This window comes from Mauremys reevesii, linkage group 7, assembly GCF_016161935.1.
Source record: "Mauremys reevesii isolate NIE-2019 linkage group 7, ASM1616193v1, whole genome shotgun sequence".
In the NCBI taxonomy this organism is placed as follows: Eukaryota; Metazoa; Chordata; order Testudines; family Geoemydidae; genus Mauremys; species Mauremys reevesii.
Window position 1 is genome coordinate 73,288,754 of NC_052629.1, and position 21,037 is coordinate 73,309,790.

The window sequence follows — 21,037 nt, forward strand, 5'->3', positions numbered from 1 at the left end:
GGGGGGGCAGGTGTGTGGGGCAGAGGGGCCTTCCCGGAGTGAGGTGCAGAGAGGGGCGTTGGGGGTGTGCGGGTGTCTAGTGCAAAAGAGGGGATGTGGGGGCATCGGGGAGCTTCTCTTGTACTTGGGGGATTGGTGCAGAAAGGGGGCGTTGGGAAGGATGTGGGGGGGTTGGTGCAGAGAGGAAGTATCGGGGGGGGGGGGGGGCTGTGGGTATGAGGGCCGCTGGTGCAGAGATGGGCCCCTGTGGGTACTTGGAGGATTAGGACAGAGTGGGAGCCCGGGGAAGGCTGCCCTGTGGGTACTTGGTGGGGGTGTGTGTGCAGACAGGGGTGCTGGGGTGCTGCCCCTGTAAGCGGAATGGTCCTTGGCCATTGCTGGTGGGGAAAAGATCTGGGCAACAGTCTGGTCTGCAGACCTCTCCCCTCCCCTCCCCTTCCCACCCCACCTATTGCAGGGGCTGGAAAACCTCTAATTCCACAGGAAAAGGCTCTGTGAGTTCTGCTCCTTTGCCCAGGTGGGAACGTGTTCCCATCTCTCACATGGAATCCACCCCTGGTACTATCTCCAAGACAGAGTTGCCAAATCTGACTCCAACACTCCTTTAGCAGGAGGGAGCTAAATTCCCTTTTTTTTTGTTTTGATTCTCTGTCTACTCTAACAATGAAGGAAACTTAGCAAAGTAGATAGGCTTCTCAGGGCTGATGCTGAAGTAGTGGAAGAGTGGGCACACGCATGTGAGCTATTGATTATTTTATAGCGCTCTCAAGTGTTTTAGGTGCTGTGTCCTTTCACACACCCCAAAAAGGTGGTTCCCATGTCCAAAGTGTTCATGACCTAAACATGGGCTGGCTAGAGAAGTGAGGCTATGACACACGCTGGGATAATAGGAGTCAGGACGACCACAGGCTGAGAGATGTTTGTCTCTCAGTGGCTCAAGTTATAGTATTTGGGGTTTTGGTTCTTGATTTTCTTGTAAAACAGATTTCTGTAGAAGTGGGTCTTGGTAGTGGTGTGAGTAAAGTGCGGGGGTGGAGGCTTGGCCAGTGTGGAAGGGTGTAAAATGTTTGTGTTGGAGATGTATCCAGGCTGGTGTAATTAGTGGGGAAATGGAGGAGGAGCTGCAGGCAGGGATTGCATAATGTAAAACCTTGAAAATCTGGCTTGATGCCCTGCTTGAACACCTGCCACTGAGCTAAACTACCTTTTGTTTTAGTCTGTTTCTGAAAATAACTTTTTAAAGTTTTAAGATCCAAATAAAAAGAGTAGCATTGAAAATGGCTAATCAGTTGTAAGGAGCATAGTATAACTTTCCCTTTCAGATGACGTTGTGAAGACTTTCCAAAAGTGGAAATGTTACTGAAAATGCAAAAAGCAAAAAACCAAATAACAAAAAAAGCTCTTAGTGAAGAGCAATCTGTCTTCCTTCATCTGAGTGGGTTGTTGATTCTGAAGCCTGATGATGCCACCATTCAGGGTGTGAAAAATGTACTTGTGTTAGAGGACTAAATCTCCTAGCCAGTGGTTGATATTTTGGGAGGTGCAGGGAGGGGACAGAGGAAGATGTGATTTTAAGACTTGCTCTGTGCAGGGCTGGACAATATGGTGGTAAAATCAGCAAGGTCCTGTCTACACTAGTGCTATCACAAATAGAGCTACACTTATCACCAAAGTATCTGAGAGCTGCACACACATTAATGTGGCTGCAGCTCCCTGTGGAGTAGGAAGTATTACCCCCTTTTTACAGGTGGGGAAACTGAAGCACTGATTGGTTAATTGAGTTCAGTGTCGCACAGAAGGCCTGTGGCAAAGCCAGGAACTGAACTCAGCACTTTCAGTTCAGTACCGTAACTAAAAGACTAGCTTTCCATGTCTCTCTCTCCACCTTGGAATATTTCATTAAAACTTTTTCACAAGGACTCGCTTCCCCTGCCTGGCATGTAGCATTACCCACTGGAGTAGCTAGCCTCTTGGGTGCTGGGTTATTGAACAAAATATACAAGCATTTTCAATAGCACAAACATATTAAAACTTTGTTCTTAAAAGGAAAATCAGGCCGGCAATTCTAAGTGGCTCACGGACTGAGACTCTTGTGGGCCAGTATTTTAGCTCTCCTATGCCAACTCCTTTGTAATGTCAGTAACTAAACCCTGATTGTAGATTGAGAGAACTTAAGTTTTACAGTCTGCTCAAAGGGCAGCATTTCAGTAGCTCTCCAGAACTGAGGTAGTGGTAAATTCTCAGTGGTTGCTTTTACCCATTGTGGCAAATGGCTGATGCTATTATGGTGGGTCCTGCACTTTTCCTTCACGTGATGGGTCAGGGCCTAAGTTCCCTCTAAGGTGCATGCCTGTGCGGCCACATAGAAGTCCACCAAGGACTGCGCACTTAACTTCCCCAGCCCTGGAGCTGCGGCACAGCGGGGAGAGGCACCTCTCCCCCAGTCCCTATTCTTGGGCTTCCTGCCCTCTCTCCCTTTGGGCAGGATTTCTCTTGGTCTTCTGTACCTGGGGAATCCATCTGCTCTGCTTGAGCAGGGCTTCCCTTCCCCTGGTCTGATCCTCTGGTCAACAACAGTACTCTTCCAAATGACAGCCAGTTCTTTCCCTTCTCCTGTCTGTCTGAAGCAAGTTGTTTTTTTTAATTAGGTCTCTGGCTGGGCTTTAATTGATGCCAAGTGCTCTAATTAGCCTGTAGTAACCTCTCTTCAGTCCACAAGGAATAAGGCTCTGATCATCCTGGGGCTTATATACCTCCCATTGATCACTCTCCTACTGCCCTCTGGCCCTGCTGTATCCCCTTTAGAGAAATGGGCTGGATACTGGGGATTTGATGTAGGAAAAGTGTTTAAGTCACAAGGGTTTCCCAGCCTACACTCTCTAGAACACCTGCATATACCTAGAACGAGGGTGAGCTTCTTGCACATACCGGCAGGTCCTTCCATCCCTTTCTTCCCCCACAAGCTCCTTGTGTACACCTTCAACCCCCTTATTGCTGGGCTGCTCTGCTCTGCCACCTCCCTTCGGCTGCTCCCTCATGCCAAAGTCCTTTGTTTTTCCCCTCCATTCCCCCCCTCTGTCACATCACAAGGGATCTGTTCCACCACCACCCCAGTTCCTCCTCCCCACCATGCCAGGGGCTCTGTGCGTGTCTTTGGTGCGTCCCCCCTGAAATATACCTTTCTTTTTCACTGGACTGGACTGGAAGGGAAGGGCAGATGGATTGGTGCCCCTCTTCCCCCACCACAATGCAGGCATTGATGCCACAGCACACTAGGAAGGAGAAAGGAATGAAACCTCCTTGTGCCTCTCCCTGACTCCCTGTGCTGGCTGAGCATCTGTCCCACAGCTCTGGATGTCCCCCCTTTTTGGCTTTCCATTGTCTCCCAAATCTGTAGTATTCTGCCTTCTGATGTTTCCAACATACCCTGGAAGTATGGTCAGCTGCAGCATTCAGCCTGGGAGACAGGAGGAGAAATGCCATCAAGTTAACTAGAGGGCCTCACAAGCTTGGTCAATGATGAGATGGTCTCTGCCCCAAAGAGCTCACAATCTAAATAGTGTGTGTGTGTGTGTGCGCGCGCGCAAGAGTGTGGGGTTTATTTTACACACAATCTTTAAAACTTTCCCACAGTCACTGCCCAGAACAGTGCCTTGGCAGTGTGTTGATGACTTTGTGCTGCCTGCCAATCTGAAGACCAGTAGCTCAAACTTCCAACCCTAGCTGAGCAAATAAGATGCCTCATAGCCTCCAGTACCATGCCAGCACTGCAGTGGAACTGCTTGGGCTCCTGCTGCTGCCAAAACCTTTATCTCCTTTACTGTGTATTCATATTGTTTAAAAATTAGCAGAAGCCCTGGATGAATAACATTCCAGAATGTGAACTGATAATGCGACTTGTGATGCACGTGAACTGTAACTTCTGATTTATGCTAACTGCCCCTGAGCTCCCCTGCTCTTTTTGGGGAGGTTTTATAATCCCATTTTTCCTATTTTTTTAATGTTTTTGTCCCCCTTAATGCTGTCTGGAAGACTCTCACAAATAAAACTGGCTGACTGTCCAGAGGAAATGATGAAACTGAAACCAGGTGCTGTCAAATGCACAAAGATAAAGTACAGAATTTTTTTCTCTCTAGTTTATTTCATTTGCGCTACTAATGAATACCTAGCTCCTACTTAGACCTTTTCATTGGTACAGCTCAAAGTGCTTTACAAAGGAGGCAAGCACCATTACCCCATTTTACAGTAATCTTAGGCATTTCTTACAACAATCGAAAGTAAAAAGATTTTAGGCAAAAGTGTGTTTAAGTTGCCACTTTAGATTTTTACTCCTCTTCATCAGTCTCATTTGTCAGTGCTGACGAATGTATTGTAGCTGGGTGGGTTAACAGCGGCACTAATAAATGCAGTCTCGTGTGTGCAAGACTGATTTCTAGCACTGGGCAGACTGAAAAATAACCCTCTATTGGGTTTTATTTTTTTCTTTTGGTCAAACAAATGCTGGTCATTGGAAGCCGTCTGTTCAGTTTTCTCACATATCTCTGCTGTTTTAAATTCATCCTCAAGACCTCAAGTCATAAAGCTTTCTCTCTTTTGTTTATACTTAGGCACATGAAGGCTTTAAGACTCATGCTTTCTCCCCTTAAATTCCGTAGAAAATCTTCCACTGATATTTCCTTCCCCTCCCCCCCACCCACAAAGGCTCTGGCCTTTGTTCTTTGAGTGTAAGTATATCAGACATTAGGGGGGTCTGAGTCATGATGATTTTCTGTTAGTGTAACTCCATTTCCCCCCTTTGTGGTCATCTTTATGAGCTAAGCCCTCTGGGCGTAGCACTCCCATTGCCTTCCATGAGCATTACCCAGGTGGAATGCTTGTAGGATCCAGACCTAAAGGCTCTAACTTCCTCTTATCTTGCCATTCTCTCTAAGTACCTAGTGTTGGAATGCTTCAGTAGTTGCATTTATCCTCACAACAACATGCCTGTGAGGTAGGTCAGGGTTAACCCTGGTTTGCAGTTGGGAAGCAGAGGCACATGATATAGTAAGTGACTTGTCCAAAGAAGTCAGTGGCTGAGCTGGGAACTAAGTCCAGGGCTCTTGAATTCAGTGTCTGACCCACTAGAGCATCCTTTTCTGGATGTTGGGGAAACAGCGGGTTTCACTGATCCTAGCACAATGGCTTTGATGACTTATTTTATTTTAGCTGAGAGACAAAGGACAGCCTATGGTATTTCCACTGCTCCTCTAATCTCTTTTTAACACCTCTACCCCCCAAATTTTACTTATGTTTGAAACTGCTTCAGGCTCAAAGTTGTAACATTTGTCTTCTGAGCCCAAACCTGTCCTGCTGCCAAGTTTCATTAAACTTGGAGAAGTTGCACTGTATGTAAGAGAGCAGTATGATTGCTCAGAGCTCCATTATGAAACTGGAGAAAAGCCTGTTGAGAGTCTTTGGGTTAAGTTTAGAGACGAGAGCAATAAGGGTGATGATGTGGTAGGCATCTGCTATAGACTACCAGATCAGAAGGATGAGGTAGACGAGGCTTTCTTCTGACAACTAACAGAAGTTTCCAGATCAGAGGCCCTGGTTCTCATGGGGGAATTCAATCACCCTGACATCTGCTGGGAGAGCAATACAGCAATGCACAGACAATCCAGGAAGTTTTTGGAGAGTGTTGAGGACAACTTCCTGGTGCAAGTGCTGGAGGAACCAACTAGGGGCCGTGCTCCTCTTGACCTGCTGCTCACAAAAAGGAAAGTCTTGGTAGGGGAAGTAGAAGTGGGTAGCAAACTGGGCAGGAGTGACCATGAGATGGTTGAGGTCAAGATCCTGACAAAAGGAAGAAAGGAGAGCAGGAGAATACAGACCCCGGACTTCAGAAAAGCAGACTTTGACTCCCTCAGGGAACTGATAGTCAGGATCACCTGGGAGTGGGAAAGGACTCCAGGAGAGCTGGGTGCATTTTAAAGAAGCCTTATTGAGGGCACAGAAACAAGCCATCCCGATGTGCAGAAAGAATAGCAAATATGGCAGATGACCAGCTTGGCTTAACAGAGGAATCTTCGGTGAGCTTAAACTCAAAAAGGAAGCTTACAAGAAGTGGAAACTTGGACAGATGAGTAGGGAGGAGTGTAAAAATATTGCTTGAGCATGTAGGGGTATAATCAGGAAGCCCAAAGTGCATTTGGAGTTGCGGCTAGCAAGGGATGTGAACGGTAACAAGAAGAGTTTCTACAGGTATGTTAGCAACAAGAAGGTAGTCAGGGAAAGTGTAGGACCCTTACTGAATGGGGGAGGCAGGCTAGTGACCTATGATGTGGAAAAAGCTGAAGTACTCAGTGCTTTTTTTACCTCAGTCTTCACAGACAAGGTCAGCTCCCAGACTGCTGTACTAAGCAGCACAGTATGGGGAGGAGGTGAACAGTCCTCAGTGGTAAAAGAGCAGGTTAAGGACTATTTAGAAAAGCTGGACATTCACAAGTCCATGGGGCTGGATGCAATGCATCCAAGGGTGCTGAGGGAGTTGGCTGATGTGATTGCAGAGCAATTGGCCATTGTCTTTGAAAACTTGTGGTGATTGGAAAAAGGCAAATATAGTGCCCATTTTTATAAAAAGGGAAGAAGAAGAATTGGGGGAACTACAGACCAGTCAGCCTCACCTCAGTCCCTGGAAAAATCATGGAGCAGGTCCTAAAGGAATCCATTTTCAAGCACTTGGAGAAGAGGAAGGTGATCAGGAACAGTCAACATGGCTTCACTAAGGGCAAGTCATGCCTGACCAACCTGATTGCCTTCTATGATGAGATAACAGGCTCTGTGGATATGGGGAAAGCGGTGGATGTGCTATACCTTGACTTTAGCAAAGCTTTCGATACAATTTCCCAAGTATTCTTGCCAGCAAGTTAAAAAAGTATGGATTGGATGAATGGACTATAAGGTGGATAGAAAGCTGGCTAGATTGTCGGGCTCAACGGGTGGTGATCAACGGCTCAATGTCTAGTTGGCTGCCAGTATCAAGCGGAGTGTCCCGGGGTCTCTCCTGGAGCTGGTTTTGTTCCAGAGCTTCATTAATGATCTGGATGATGGGATGGATTGCAATCTCAGCAAGTTTGTGGATGACACTAAGATGGGGGGAGAGGTAGATACGCTAGAGGGTAGGAATAGGGTCCAGAGTGAACTAGACAAATTGGATGATTGGGCCAAAAGAAATCCGATGAGGTTCAACAAGTCCTGCACTTAGGATGGAAGAATCCCATGCACTGCTACAGGCTGGGGACCAACTGGCTAAACAGCAGTTCTACAGAAAAAGACCTGGGGATTACAGTGGACAAGAAGGTGGATATGCGTCAACAGTGTGCCCTTGTTGTCAAGACGGCTAACGGCATAGTGGGATGCATTAGTAGGAGCATTGCCAGCAGATCGAGGGAAGTGATTATTCCCCTCTATTTGGCACTGTTGAGGCCACATCTGGAGTAATTCGTCCAGTTTTGGGCCCCCCCCACCAGAGAAAGGTTGTGAACAAATTGGAGAGAGTTTAGCGGAGGGCAATGAAAATAAGGGATATGAGGCTCATAACTTACGAGGAGAGACTGAGGGAACTGGGCTTATTTAGTCTGCAGAAGAGAAGAGTGAGGCGGGATTTGATAGCAGCCTTCAACTACCTGAAGGGGGGTTTCAAAGAGGATGGAGCTCGGCTGTTCTCAGTGGTGGCAGATGACAGAACAAGGAGCAATGGTCTCAAGTTGCAGTGTGGGAGGTTTAGGTTGGATATTAGGAAACACTATTTCACTAGGAGGGTGGTGAAGCACTGGAATGGGTTCCGTATGGAGGTGGTGGAATCTCCATCCTTAGAGGTTTTTAAGGCCTGGCTTGATAAAGCCCTGTCTGGGCTGACTGAGTTGGGGTTGGTCCTGCTTTGAGCAGGGAATTGGACTGGATGACCTCCTGAGGTCTCTTCTAACCCTAATCTTCTATTATTCTAAATCAGCTGTACCATTGTTATGATGTTGGAGCAGAACGAGAGGATTTCTGAAGCACTCTCTTTGACACTGTCATGTGAATGTAACTGTCCTTTGAAAGGTTTCAGAGTAGCAGCCGTGTTAGTCTGTATCCGCAAAAAGAACAGGAATACTTGTGGCCCCTTAAAGACTAACAAATTTATTTTAGCATGAGCTTTCGTGAGCTACAGCTCACTTCTTCGGATGCATAGAATGGAACACACAGACAGGAGATATTTATACATACAGAGAACATGAAAAGGTGGAAGTATGCATAACAACAGGAAAAGTCTAATCAATTGAGATGAGCTATCAGCAGCAGGAGGAAAAAAAACTTTTTGAAGTGTTCTGTTACCATTTTATGCAGATTGACCTGACAGAGCTGCTCATCATGCCAATAACAGATCTGTGTGGAATTGCTCCACAAGCCCGTTTTGAATCCCTCTTTTTTTTGTGTTCCCTGCCAGTTGTTGTGCTGATCTTAAAAGCGATTGACTGACACAAAATAAGAGGCAGAGGGGGATTTGGCTCTACAATGAGTCATAGCAAAAAAATAAAATAAAAAAAATTAATCTCTTCTTTGCGCTATGTATCTGCACATAACTTAGGAGCTGTCTGTGAAATGCCCAAAGCAGTTGAATGTATAGTAATACATGTTGGTGTGCCATCATCTTTTCCCTAATGAAAAAGAAGCCACGTGTCAGCCTGGTTATATGTGTATATTAAGATCTATGAGATTAACAATGCACATAATATACAGTGTCAGTTACAATGGCCTGAATTTGCCCCAATGAATTCAGTCTGACACAGTCTATTAATGAAGTTTAAAAAGAGAGAGAGAGACTAGGATTTAAAGCAAAATAAGGCCCGAGTTTTTTGTAATCAGATACCTGTATAAAGTTTAAACACAGTCCTCCAAGCACACTAAGTGGTTCATCCAGGTCTTTTTTCTGTAAACTGTTGATTTAGTTGAAAGGTGATTTAGGGGTTACAACTTGGATTTTATTGTTCAAAGTCAGACCTGGGACCAGATCTTGTTTACCCAACTCAGTGGAACAAATAGGCTCATTAAAATCCATGTAAACAGTGTAAAATTATCCTTGGTGTAAATTATCACTTGACTTCGGAGCAGTTGCACCTGCTTATAACAGTCTGAATCTAGCCCCTGAACCTAGTAAACAGCTGGATACCGGAAGAGAAGAGCAGCTCAATGGGGGCAAGTAAAAGCTAGTTACAAGACATATTTGGGGGGAAAAAGATCCTTTTTGTGTGCTGAACTGCTCAGCTCAAATAAGCATGGAAACAAACCTGCTGGGGTTAGTGCTACATTCACCCTGCACCCTGTGAGGAGACCTGATCACAATATACAAATACCTGTTGGGGTCCCACCAAAATCTGGGCTGGGACCTTTTCCATGTGCAGGAAGACGAACCTGTAGCCATGGTATGAAATTTAAGTAGAGGTCTAGGTTAGGTATGGGGAGGGTTTTTACACGCAGAGACTAGCTGGAATGCTTCACCTGCTGCCAAAGGAAACAGTGGGTGTGGCTAGTGTAATAGGATTTTGGGTTGGGCTGACTGTGGGTTTTCAGGCTGTGTGTGTGTAATGTGGGGAGAGGTGGATTGTTCCAGCTACACTGAGAACTGTAGATCCTCCACGGTGCTGCCTAGCTCTGGCTGCTCAGTGTCTCTGACAGACTCCTGGGCCCCAATTCTGAGGTGGATCCTCAGGAGGAACTGGCTGGGGAAGAAGTGGTAGGGAAAGGACCAATGTAGCTTTATGCCACCCTTGCACCACCAGGATTCTGGCCCTCTTCTCAGCCAGTCCTAGGGTATGGCTACACTGGCGATTTGCAGCGCTGGAAAGCCTCCACCAGCGCTGCAATTAGTAAGTGGCCACACCTGCAAGGCACTTCCAGCGCTGCAACTCCCTGGCTGCAGCGCTGGCCGAACACCCCTCTCGGCATGGGGAATAAGGATTCCAGCGCTGGTCATCAAGTGTGGCCACACACCAGCGCTGTGATTGGCCTCCAGGGTATAAGGATGTATCCCAGAATGCCTGTTCAGCCACTCTGCTCATCAGGTCAGACTCTACTTCCCTGGCCTCAGGTGACCCGCCCTTTAAACGCCCCGGGAATGTTAAAAATCCCCTTCCTGTTTGCTCAGCCAGGTATGGAATGCAATCAGTTAATCTTTACAGGTGACCATGCCTCCACGTGGCAAACGAGCCCCAGCATGGAGCAATGGCGAGCTGATGGACCTCATCAGTGTTTGGGGGGAGGAATCTGTGCAGGCACAGCTGCGCTCTAGCCATAAGAATTATGATACCTTTGCCCAGGTATCGAGAGCCATGATGGAAAGGGGCCATGAGCGTGACGCGGTGCAGTGCAGGGTAAAAGTAAAGGAGCTGCGGAGTGCCTATTGCAAAGCACGCGAGGGAAACCGCAGATCCGGCAGTGCCCCCACGACCTGCCGGTTTTACAAGGAGCTGGATGCGATTTATGGGGGTGACCCCTCTGTAAATCCAAGGACCACGATGGACAGTTCAGAGCCGGTAGAGGAGGGGGAGGGGGAGGCAGACAGTGAGGCTACTGTGGTGGGGGAAGACACCCCGGAGTCCCAGGAGGCATGCAGTCAGGAGCTCTTCTCAAGCCAGGAGGAAGCTAGCCAGTCACAGCCCCTGGAACTTGGTGCAGAAGAATCACAGGAGCAGGTCCCAGGTAAGCAGCTTTTATTGCAATGCAAAGGTTTTGGGAGAGGAGGGGGGATGGTATGGCTGCATGCCTGCATGCCTAGACATGGAATATCCCATTGATGTGGTCTATCACGTCGCAGTAATCTGCCTCTGTAATCTCTTCAAAAGTTTCTGCAAGAGCATAGGCAATTCGCGTGACCAAGTTTAAAGGGAGAGCCATTGTGGTCCCTGTCCCATTCAGGCTAACGCGTCGCGCCACTGTTCCAGGAGGGTGGGGAACCATGCTTGCACAGAGGCACGCTGCATAAGGACCCGGGCGGAATCCACATTGTTGTAGGAGACCCTCCCTTGCTTCTTTGGTAACCCGCAGAAGGGAGATATCTTCCAGTATTAACTCCTGTGGGAAATGGAGGGAGTGTTTCAGTGCTGGTTTCCCCAACTGCATAGCGCGGCAGGCAGGAACCCCAGGGTTAACAAAGCCCCGAAACAGGCAGCCTAGCCATGAAGCAAGAAGCACCCTGCTCGAGCACACCGCGGAAGGAAACCCCAGGGTTAATTCCTGAGGGAGATGGAGGTGCTGCGTTTAACAAAGCAGCAGCACCCTGCTCGAGCACACCGCGGAAGGAAACCCCAGGGTTAATTACCATTACCATTTCTGGGAGGCTGTGAATTCTCTAGCAGTTGCTGAAATGTGTGAGGAATGCTTGTGAGACTTTAAAATAACTTCAGATTATACACAATGGAAGCTCTCTTAAAATGTATCATTTGCTGCATTTTTACAGTGACCTTGAGTAGTCCTGGGCCAGTCTTATCAGTGACTGAAAGAAAGCTGCAAAACCTGAGGAGGAAACCGAACAAGAGCAAAGAAGAACTGTTGAAGTCAGTAATGAACCAGTGTGCAACAGAGAATAAAAATGCGCAGGAATGGAGAGAAAAGATGCATCACTGGAGGCAAACAGAAAGCAGGAGAAAGGCGTTGACGCTGAAGAAAACCACAAGGCAGCTTATAAACCTCATTGCGCGCCAAACAGACTATGCAGTCAATGGTAGCAATGCAGGCAGAGCACTACCGTGCCAAACCCCCACCCTCCCAAACCTCTTTCCCCTATGCACCAATGTCAGCTCCAAGTCCCGTTCCCCAGCATCCAGGTTCTTACCTACACCATCACCAGCTGCCCCCGACACCTGTACGGTCACCTATGAGCCCAGAGAACTACGACCGTTACCCTCTGCACTCAACCCCCATCACCATGCAACAGTACAATCCTGAGGTGCACAGCACTCCTGGCAGTACATATGAAAAACTATGAATGTACAGTTCAACAACCAACCCCCCTGCCCGTGTACTTCCTTTTTTTTAAATAAATGATTTCTTTGATTATGAATCAGTTTTTATTAATGCATAAAGTGAAAGATAACAAACCCCAATGAAAACACAGGTAACAAACATCAAGGAAAACACAGGCACTTAAAAGCACTGTAACCAGTGCACGTCACTCCTGGTCAAGGCAAAAAAACATTACTGTTGGCTTTCAGCCTCAAATTTCTCCCTCAAGGCATCCCTAATCCTTGTTGCCCTGTGGTGGGCGTGTCTAGTAGCCCTGCTGTCTGGCTGTGCAAATTCAGCCTCCAGGAGTTGCACCTCGTTGGTCCATGCCTGGCTGAATGCTTCACCCTTCCCTTCACAAATATTATGGAGGGTACAGCACGCGGATAGAACCGCAGGGATGCTGCTTTCCCCCAAGTCTAGCTTCCCATACAGACATCTCCAGCGAGCTTTTAAACGGCCAAAAGCACACTCCACAGTCATTCGGCATCGGCTCAGCCTGTAGTTGAAACGGTCCTGGCTCCTGTTCAGCTTCCCTGTATATGGTTTCATGAACCAAGACATTAATGGGTAAGCGGGGTCCCCAAGGATCACAATGGGCATTTCAACGTCCCTTACTGTTATCTTTCGGTCTGGGAAAAATGTACCTTCCTGCATCTTCCTGAACAGGCCACTGTTCCGAAAGATGCGTGCATCATGCACTTTTCCAGGCCAGCCTGTGTAAATATCAATGAAACGCCCACGGTGATCCACAAGCGCCTGGAGAACCATAGAGAAATACCCCTTGCAATTAATGTACTCGTAGGCTAGGTGGGGTGATGCCAGAATAGGAATATGCGTCCCATCTATTGCCCCTCCACAGTTAGGGAAACCCATTTCTGAAAAGCCATCCACAATGTCCTGCACGTTCCCCACAGTCACGGTTCTCCTCAGCAGGATGCGATATTAATGGCCCTGCAAACTTGCATCAACACGATTCCAACGGTCGACTTTCCCACCCCAAACTGGTTCCCGACAGACCGGTAGCTGTCTGGAGTTGCCAGCTTCCAGATTGCAATAGCCACCCGCTTTTCCACCGTCAGGGCAGCTCTCAATCTTGTGTCCTTGCGCCGCAGAGTGGGGGCGAGCTCAGCACACAGACCCATGAAAGTGGCTTTTCTCATACGAAAGTTCTGCAGCCACTGCTCGTCATCCCAGACTTCCATGACAATGTGATCCCACCACTCACTGCTTGTCTCACGAGCCCAAAAGCGGCGTTCCACGGTGCTGAGCATTTCCGTTACCGCCACAAGCATTTTCATGTCACCCGCTTTAGGAAAATCCATATCATCATCGGACTCCTCACTGTCACTTTGGAGCTGAAGGAGGAATAGCTCAACTGCCAAACGTGATGTGCTGGTGACAGTCAGCAGCAAATTCCTCAGCAGCTCAGGCTCCATTTCACAGCGTGCTGAACTCACAATGGCAAGAAACGTGGACGGCGAAACTGAGACTGCTGGGAAGTGAAGCGATGCACCACGGGGCGTTGGAACAGGAAGCAGAATGACCCACACACTTCCTTCCCCTTCCCACAATACTCAGCGCCAAAACGGGATGAGGTGCTCTGTGGGATAGCTGCCCACAATGCACCTCTCAGTACAGCGCTGGAAATGCTGCCAATGTGGCCACACTGCAGCGCTGGTAGCTGTCAGTGTGGCCACACTGCAGCGCTGGTAGCTGTCAGTGTGGCCACACTGCAGCGCTGGCCCTGCACAGCTGGACGACCAGCGCTGCAAACTACCAGCACTGCAAACCGTAAGTGTAGCCATACCCCTAGTGTCATTTTTGTTTTATGTACGTTACTTCCATAGAATGGGGTGCAACGAATCTTGTGGCTTTATAGTAGTCTGCACAGGCAGAAAGAGCTATTCAGGTGGTGAGTAATTAAAACAGTTAATCACTGGGCAGCTGACTCAGGTTAGGAATAGCACAACTGTCACATCATTTAAATGAAGTCAGGACTTCTAATCATCCCAAAGTTGTTAGGTTAACTCCTCGAGGCTTTAATGCTAGCTGGAGTCTGTACTGATGAAAGCCAGCACTGAACTTCCTTGGGGTGGGGTGAGGCTGGGGGAGGAGCTGGTTCTGGGGTGGGCTGTTCAATAGCGATAATATGTCTCAGATATCTTAGTACAAGCTTGGATAGACGAGTAATGGGGCATGGGCCTGTAACCCATACCCAAGTGTGACTTCAGAGGGATTGCTTGTCTAAGAAATACATGTGTGAGGCCTTGGATGTTCTTCTTAGCTCCTTGCCACTGAGGAGTGGGAAACTTTTCTGTGAGAGTGGTAGGGCAGAGGCCAGCAATTTCTGCAGAATCTAAGCTTTTGTTATGCTTGCAAGGCAATCTACTAAAGGTGGACCTATGTGGTGCTGCCTCTCCATATGCAGTGGCCAGGATGCAAGAAGCAGTGAAGGAAAGATCTCCTCCTCCTCCTCCTCTCCAGCAACCAAAGTGGCTTCCAGCTGATCAGACTCCTATTAGCCAGTACCCCTTAAGAAACCTCTGTGCAGGATGCAGGGACACTGCAGCGCTATGCTAGGAATCCCAGGGCCCTCCCTCTTCCCAGCTGCTGCGGTTGTGGTGTGGGTTGGGCTTCTCAGGTGGCCATTGTTCCTGTGGAGAGAGGTGTGTCCCTACTTCTCACATTTGTGTCTGAGAGCATCCTGCACTTGAGGATGAAATAAATACCACTGATGCAAATCAAGGGGTTGTAACAGTACTCCTCACATTAAAGTGAGTTTAGTTCTGTCTCTAATTTCGTATAACTGGAAACTACAGCTGTCTGTGGGAGGGGTGGCTGGTCCATAGGCTGAAACTGCTCAAGACGTAGTCTCTTCTTGTGATGTTGCGTTGCATGAGATCAGTCATTGTTGCTGGGGTAGGCAAGGGGTTCTGCTTTGGAGTTGTTGGAAGAACTTCCTCTGGTTAATCACCCAGTGTATTTATCCTTTTCCACTTGGTAGCATCTCATATGCTCTAGGACGGTGGGAGAAGGAATGGTGAATTGTTACATTCCAAAATGAGGGCAAGAAATCTCTCCCCTTCCCCTCACATTGCTGTTGAAAGCTGAACACCACCAGTAGCCACAGAGACATAAGGGGTGGGGGAGAAATACCTGTGTGTGCACCAAGCCCCTGCACTGCTTTGTTACCCTGCTATATGGCAGGGACACGTTTGGGGGACACCTTCAGGGTTTTCACTCACAATTGGCATGATAAATGTGCACTAGAAGAGAGAGTGATTAGTGAAGGGAGATGTGCATGTTTGATATGGAAGAAAACCCTTTTTGTCCCTGAGAGGCACTTGAGATGTAGGAAGCACAAATTTCTCTCTGCAGTAATGGTGCTGAAGCCTAGGAGATCCTGATGAGCCGCTGTTAACATGCTGGTTAAGCAAGCTAGCGCTGCCTCCGAGAAGTGGTAACTTGCATTCCTTTTATCTTCTAAAACATGAACAAAATGCTTTGCAGGTATAGGATGCCTTCCACTAATAACCCAACTCTGCTAGGAGGCAGGAAGGTATCATCCCCAGTTCACCTTTTTGGATCTGTTTCCTCATATGTAAAATGATTTGCCCAAGGTTCCAGAGCCACTCGATGGGAGGAACTGGGAATAAACCCCTTGGTGCCCAGTTCTGGCTCCATACATTCCCTTGAGACCAACTTCATCTCTTTTGGTAACATCTGGCCTGTCTCCCATGGGCTTTTGATGCCCTTTAGAAGTGGGGGGTGGGGTGGGGGCTAAATGGCAAAACCCAATATTTGAATAATTTGAATGAGACCTATCCGTTCAAATCTGGGAAGAGACCTTTTAAAACAAAGATTTGTGTAGACACTGGAGAATGCCTAACTCTTCAGTAGAGTAGGCATCTGCTGCATTTCCCCTCTCTTCTAGCTGTTGAGCAATGCACCATGGACTGGCTTGCTGGTACCTTACACCTCACTTGGTGACTTTATCACTGGTGCCTTATGTGCTTAGTTTGCAAAGTGCTTAGGGATGGAAGGTGCTGTATCAAATGCTAACTAATGTCGGTCACTGTTTGGATAGGTTTATGCAGCATAAATGGAGGGCTCCTCAGTTTGTTTTAGATGGTAGTTTGTTTAATTATTTAAATAAAATAAGATGGATGGTAGTTGGCAGACAAGAAAGAGTCCATTGTTGGGCAGCACCGCCAGGGACAGCTCCAGGCACCAGCCCAGCAAGCAGGTGCTTGGGGAGGCCAACGTCCGGCTGTTCGGTGGCAATTCAGCGGCGGGTCCCTCACTCCCTCTTGGAGCAAAGGACGAGCTGCCGAATTGCCGCCGAAGACTGAAGTAGTGGCGGTAGAGCTGCAGATCGCGATTGCGGCTTGTTTTTTTTTTTTTTTTTTTTTGCTTCTTGGGGCGGCAAAAACCCTGGAGCCAGCCCTGATCACTGCTCACTCTGCACTCTGTAGTGTTTTAGGGCTGGCAAGAAACATTTAACTTTGTGTCAAAATGTGGATCACTTTACAAGACGAGCTTGGAGCAGAATAACCTCTCGGCCACTGGCTATGTAGCAAATGTGCCCAGACTGATAATTTCTTGCTGTTGGCTAGTGAAATGGGCATGAAGGACGACCGTACGCAGGGATCCCTTCTTTAAGTCACCATGTCATTCTTCACTTTTTCAGTACTTTATTTGTCAAGGCAGCCAATGCAATCTGGCCCATAGAATGCTGAAGAGGAGCATTCTGCGTCCTCAGCTCCTTCCATGGCCAACCCTGCATGCCAGGGGCCACTGCCATTCTCTTGCCTTTCTCCTAATTAAATGCATCAGACTTCTGTAACTACACTGGCAAAAACAGGCCCTGTAATTCACCCCTGGTGTCCACTGGTGCAGCTCCACTTGTATTTTAGCGATGATGGAGGCAATAGCGTGGTGGGGCTCCGGGTGTCCATTACTGCAGCATCAGTAGATCCTGCTTGGAATAAAAATGCCAAAGCACTGTCTGTCCTGCAGCTTCCCCCATTGCTGCCCTACGTGGAGCTGCTCCAGTGGTGAATGGTAGATCCCATTTTTTCCTGGTATGGGCCAGGATGGTTCTCCTAGAGTGTGACTCATGGCCTGCTGGTCCTGATGCAGCTTGCACAGGTGCCAACTCTGTGTCAGTTTCAGCAAATTCCCAGCTTGACCCGCCTCCCCTGTTTTTCCTGGTGTTATGGACAAATCAGGCGCTGGCACAGGCTTCAGGGTAAGGGGTGGTTAGTGGCAAGGAGCAGTGAAGGCAGGGTAGGCAGGGACTTGTGCCTACCAAAAATCCCAGCTGACAGAAACCCTTCTTGGTTCAGCGCTTCCAATAGTCTCCTGGAAATGAGCCAGTACCCAGGTGACTTCCACCTGGGCATTAACTGTTATCATAAAGGCTGGGGCAGAATTTGCTCTCCTTGTAAGATGAAGATGCTGTATTTCTCACCCTGAGGGCTGGTACTTCATTCATGTTTCCAGCCTCCTGAGACTATTGTATTCCTAGGGAAGGAACTGGGCCAGGTCAGAGTTTGTCATGTCAGATGGCCACCTTTCCCCGTTTGTGTCAGTGCTCTTCAAGGGTTATGTGAAAAACCAAACCTCTTGTCCCCTGGCCCAGCCATTTAAGTAAATACAACTCAAAAGTAAATAAAAACATGCTAATGTTCCGGGTATTGCCAGGGGTGGTTGTGCAACTTAGGGCTTGGCTACACTTGAAAGTTGCAGCGCTGGGAGTTACAGCGCTGGTCGTGCAGCTGTGTAGGGACAGCGCTGGTGTGTGGCCACACTCACAGCTACCAGCGCTGGTGTGTGGCCACATTTGCAGCATTTGCAGCGCTGTTGGGAGTGATGCATTATGGGCAGCTATCCCAGTGTTCAAGTGGCAGCAACGTGCTTTTCAAAAGAGGGTGTGGGGGGTGGTGTAGTGTGACAGGGAGTGCGGGGGGGGGGGAGAGAGAGAGAGTGGATTTTTGGAGTCAACACTGTGTGTTTAGCTTCCTGCCTTGAAAAATCAGAAAATGTTCGCGACCCCTTAGTCTTAACTCTTAATTGCAAACAGCCTGCATCCAAACGGACTCCCCGCTGTCAAGCAAACACTCCAAATTATCTCATTTGATTGTTCACAGCCAGGTGCAGATTGATCACAGCAAACAGGAGCTGTGTTTATAAGCAGCTCCGGGATCAACGGTGCGCCGAGTTCACAACAAAACAAAGAGAGGCTGCATAACAAAACAAAGAGAGTAATTTAATTTATAAAAGCATTCTGGGATATCTGCTAATACCCTGGAGGCCAATAACAGTGCTGGTGTGTGTCCACACTTGACGAGCAGCGCTGGATCACCAGCACTGCAATCATTACACCCCAACTAGACCAGGTGTACAGCCAGCACTGCAGCCAGGGAGTTGCAGCGCTGGATGTGCCTTGCAGGTGTGGACGGTTACTAATTGCAGCACTGGAAAGCCTCCACCAGCGCTGCAACTTTCAAGTGTAGCCAAGCCCAGAGTGCTGACTTCGGGGAGGCTGCCTGCTCCTGCAGTTAAACAGACTTCTCTTGAGAGCACTAGAATGCCAGCTATTACTGCTTTCTACTAGCGCCAGTGTATGGTTGGGCCACTAGTAGACTGATTCTCTCTTCTGCTGTAGTAGGTGACTGTAAAGGTATAAATAGCTTGTTGCAGTAGCTGATGAGAAACCAAATCTTATGGAACAATATGAAGGGAGCATGCCTGTTTGGGTCTCCCTATTCTTCCGCCCCCCCCCCCCCCCACACACACACACAGAGAAGAGGAAAATCTGCTTGCCTCAATTTTCTCTTAGCCTCTGATCTCTGTTGACCATCTACAGGCTTTGAACTAGGAGACAGCACGTCTGCATAACGTAATATTTAAAATGCTTAATATGGCAAAACATAAGTTTAATTCTTTGCCACCCACCCACATTTAACACTGGCATATGTCTAATAGGTATGAACCCACTTTAGCCTATGTAGCCATACACCTGGCTGATCAGCAACAATATAACTAGATATTCCTCTCCTCCTGATTGAGGTGCTGGCTTATCTGGATCTCTTCTCAGGCCGTTTGTTTGTTTGTTAGTTTTCCCTCTGCTATCTTATTTTTTGATTACCTTCTGCTAGCTTATGTACGTTGTGACCCAGTGTGCCTGGGGTAGCCCTTACTGAAAATGCCAAGGTCAGGGCAGGCTGCAAAAGGGAGAGCAGATACTCCCAAAACTAGTGGTTAACACTGAAGTTAAACTCCCCAGCCAGTCACAGACTGTGTTTCTGATCCCCCCACACTGGTTATCAAGAAACTACAAAAGAAATCACACAGCCCCCTTTATTGCATTCCAGTTCTCTGGATCCCAATCAGCACTTCGGTCCAGTACAGTGAGAAGTTATTTAAAAAATTCTGTTCACATACACAAAATGTTCTTCTAACCCCAAAGGGTCAGCCGTGTTACCAGGTCTGTATAGGTTTGGATCTTACCCAAAATACCACGCTGCCAACCAATCCTTTAGCATCTAAAACTAAAGGTTTATTATAAGGAAAAAAGAAAGAACAAGAAGAGAGTTGTTAAGTGATGAAGCAGTCAGATACATACAGAGACTTCAAAGTCCATATATTATGTTCTTAGCAATATTGGTGAATTTGCTGGCTTGAAAGTCCCTCTGGAACACTTCGAAAGTTTGGATGGGTCATTCAGTCCTTTGTTCAGAGCTTCATTTGTAGAAAAGTTCCTCCAGAGGTAAGAAGCAGGATTGAAGACAACATGGAGATGATGCAGCTGCCTTTTATGGTCCTTTTGCTGTGTGGCTTGTACTTCCTTTGTCCCAAACACAAGCTACCCAGAACACGGCATGGAATTTTGGAAAAGCCTTAGTTCTCTATCCACAGACCTACCACGTGCCTTACTGACCCATAAGGTGTATTCCCTGGTTTCTTTCAATGGGTTCATTGTACAGTTGATGACCCTTGATGGGCTGTTGAACAGGCTAGGCAGTGCTGATGCCTATCTGTCTGGGGGTGTCACCCAGAAACACAGCACAAGTTTGAAATACAGATTATACCATACATGTCTATAACTCACAATACAAAGATGATACAAACAAGATTATTATACTTGACAAATCATAACATTTTCACAGATACCTTACATGGCATATCTTGTCAGATTCCTTGCAATTTTATAATATTGGTATCACAAAGTGTTCCACATATTCTATACAGCATCACACATGTGGAGTAGGGGTCACCCAAGGCCATGGGGCTAATGCGATGACGGAGGCAGGCAAGAGGTGGACAAGATGGGTGCCTGGCTGAGGAGAAGTAGGCCAGAATGAATCGAATAGGTGGTCCTCCCACGTCTCTTGCTTTAGATGGAGCCCCATTGCACCACTCTGCTCTCAGTAATTCTGAGAAATGAGCTTCCCCTTTATGCCATGAAGCGCAATTCTGTTCTCTATAGGTAGGAGCCTCATTAAATGTCACTGGCACAGTCTAATTGGGTAACTTGTCCTTCACACAAGGCGGATGCAACAATATTTAAGTATCTGCATTGAGGAAGTAGCTGGGGACAACAGATAAGGGGAGTCATATGGTATTGGCAAGAGCTATTCTACGAAAATTGCTGATGGTGGTTTCAGCCAGCAAAGGTCAGATGTGCTGGCATAGCCTGACAGCACTCACTTTCATATGTGAGATTTGGCTACAGTGGACTTGATGGTGGGTCCAAATTTTTAATAGAGGAGGGTTTTGTGCTGCTGTTCAAAGAGAGGGCTGGGAATTGGGGAGGCAAGCAGTGGATTGCTCAACTTCCAGTCAAAAGCAACTTATTTGTGCAATGCAAATTAAATTACTCGACCCCAGGCTGGACACTCCCATGTGGTAGTCAAGCCCTCACTCTTCCCATATCCAGCTCGATAATGAAAGCAATTAAGTCACCTTTGGTCTCAGTCCTGATTCCCACTCTGAAAGAGGAGATAAG

General features: G+C 47.6%; 1 protein-coding gene across 3 annotated transcripts in view; it reads left to right on the forward strand.

Annotated features, from left to right (window-relative positions):
• The window catches only part of PDLIM1 (PDZ and LIM domain 1), a 95,467-nt gene that overhangs the window by 211 nt on the left and 74,219 nt on the right, over window positions 1-21,037 (forward strand). The gene's annotated exons all lie outside the window — the stretch shown is intronic.